This window comes from Triticum aestivum, chromosome 7D (assembly GCF_018294505.1).
Source record: "Triticum aestivum cultivar Chinese Spring chromosome 7D, IWGSC CS RefSeq v2.1, whole genome shotgun sequence".
NCBI classification, from domain to species: domain Eukaryota; kingdom Viridiplantae; phylum Streptophyta; class Magnoliopsida; order Poales; family Poaceae; genus Triticum; species Triticum aestivum.
The window spans coordinates 587,062,595-587,065,319 of record NC_057814.1 but is presented as its reverse complement, the minus strand read 5'-3'; positions in this window follow the sequence as shown (position 1 = coordinate 587,065,319).

The following is a 2,725-nucleotide window of genomic DNA, read 5'->3' as shown; positions in this document are numbered from 1 at the left end:
TATTTTCATAATTCATTTAGAGTTTTACAAACTCTATCCCATTGCATAAGGTATCTTGCAAGAAGGTTGTTCATAAGAGAACTTTTTATGTTCGATGTTATGAATAACACAAGGGCCATACTTTCATTATGAATGAGATGTATGTTATGAATATTGATAATAATACAATACCTCTGGGTTTACTTTCATAATTCATTTTAGAGTTTCATACACTCTAGCCCATTGCACAATGTTTGTTGCAAAAGAGTTGTTCATAAAAACAACAATTGTTGTTAAGTATTATGAATAACATGAAGGGCCATGCTTCCATCCAAGATGGATGTATGTTATGAATATTGATGGTAATATAATACATCCATAACACTGACGCTAAATGTCGCAAGACTATGAGAATACCACACATGTGTGGCACTGTATTTGGTCACATTGGAGAAACCCGCATGGAAAATTCCATTGTGATGGATTTTGAAGTCGTTTGATTTTGAATCATCTGACACTTGCAACTTTTCTCCGAAAAGTGAAGTGACTGAAATACCGTTCACAGGCCATAAGGAACGAGCAACAAACTTATTGGTGATCATACATTTTGATGTGTGTAGTTCAATAAATGTTGTTGCAAGTAGTGGATTTATATATCTTCAGAAATGACTCAAGTAGATATATGGATATTTGCTTGATGAGACGTAAGTCTGGATCTTTTGAAATCATTTGAAAGGTTTTCAAAAATGAAGTAGAAGTTATTGTAACAAGAAAATTATGTTTCTGCAATTTGATTGCACAAAGGAATATTTGAGTTACATGTTTAGCGAATGTCTGATGAGTTGTGAAAGGGTTTCATAATTTGCACCTCCCGGAATACCACTGCAAGTGAAAAGTCCGTGGAGATGTAATCTAACCATTTATGACATGGTAAGGTCAAAGATGACAGAAATAAATTTGCCATTATCCTTTTTAAAGTGATGCTTTAGAGACTGCGGCTTTTACACTGAAAAGAGCTACATCGGGTCTGTTGAAATGAAGCCATGGTATGGTACGCCCAACCATGTTATATATTTTCTTAACATTTGGAATATGGGGCTTGTGTAAAAGGTTACAAACCTATTCCAAATCAGACAAGTGCTACTTTGTAGGTTATACTAAAATGTTGGGTATTCCTCCCTCACTATGCCGAGGCAAATAGTTTTGCCGCGAAACGGTGTGCTTTTAAAGAGAATGGTTCTTTCAAAAAGGTGAGTGGGAGAATAGTGCAACTCGACGAGATAAACAGTATCTTCGTCATCAGATCAAAGGAAAGAGACCTTGGAAGTAATTCCAGAGTTTCCTACTGCGACTGATACAGAAGTCTCTACAAGAAAATGTATGGACTTCGGTCGAACTTGCAGCTGAACCACGTAGGCAAAGCTCGTGCAAACCTCTCAGGTGCGCAAACGAGATATTGTTGTTAGACAACAATATACCTATGATACACAAGGAAGCGTTGATGGGCCCTGACTCCGGAATTGGCTAAATGTCAATACAACCCGAGTTAGTTTCCATATAAGTGATTCAAGATTAAAACCTTGATACACCTTTCGGAAGACTTAGAGTCTAACAAATATTTATGGAACTTAAAACTGATACGGATAAAAATGTTTTATCCATAAAGCTCGACTTGTTGAAATAACAAGTTCAAGGAGTTGACTACAATGAGGTGGTTTCACCGTAGCGATGCTTAAAGTCGGTTCGGGTTGAACTAGCAATTAATACATATTTCAATCATGAGATATGAAACATGGATGATAAAAGGATTTCCATCTGATGGAAATGAAAGCTAGGACCTGTATATGATACAGTCCAAAGTAATTTGTCGATCCAGAGGATGCTAGTTGGTATGCAAACTTCAGAGTTCCAGCAATGGACAGAAGAGAGCAAAATGGAGTTGGAATCTTCGTGTTTTGATGAAATGGTCAAAGGGGTTTTTGACTTCATCAATGGGTAACGAAGATGCTTATAATTCAAGAAAGTAAGTGGGAGCGTAATAATATTTCTAAAAACCTTATGTGCTTGGCACATTGGTAATTGGAAATAAATTTCTTGACACGAATTAGGACTTCATTTGAAAATAGTATTTCGATGAAGTGCTTAGGCTAAATAGCCTCAATATTAGGCATGATGATCTATGGAGATAGATTTACCTAATGGGGCTAAGCAATGAATACATATTGACAAGATGCTAAAACCTTTTAGCATTTAAAACGCCAAGGAATGATTCTTGCCGAAGTCACATGGAAAGAGTTTTTGCAAGACTCGGTGTCCCAAAACACTGATGAGTAAAATACATGATGGAGATTCCACACACTCTTGTGTTTGGATTAATCATGTATTCCATGTTATGTAAAACAACCAGATATGTCCAATACTCCCAAGGTGTTGCGAGTATGGATACCAAAGTGATCAAATTACTGATCATGGGACAACAGTGAAAGATGTCACAGAGTACTAGAGTAAGTACTGATGACATGGTTTTCTCGCAAGCAGAGATCATGAAGAGTTCGTTGTAAAATGTTACATCGATACAGTCTTCATCTTTTCTCCATGCGATTTTCGATTTAAATTAAGGGTTTTGTGTAACACACAATGTGGTGGCACAGTTAGTTGGAATTTGTTCAAACTAGTTACTGTGGCGAATTCTATAACAAGGGCTAAGTATGTTGACGCTTTAGAAGCGACAAAGAAGATGTTGAAT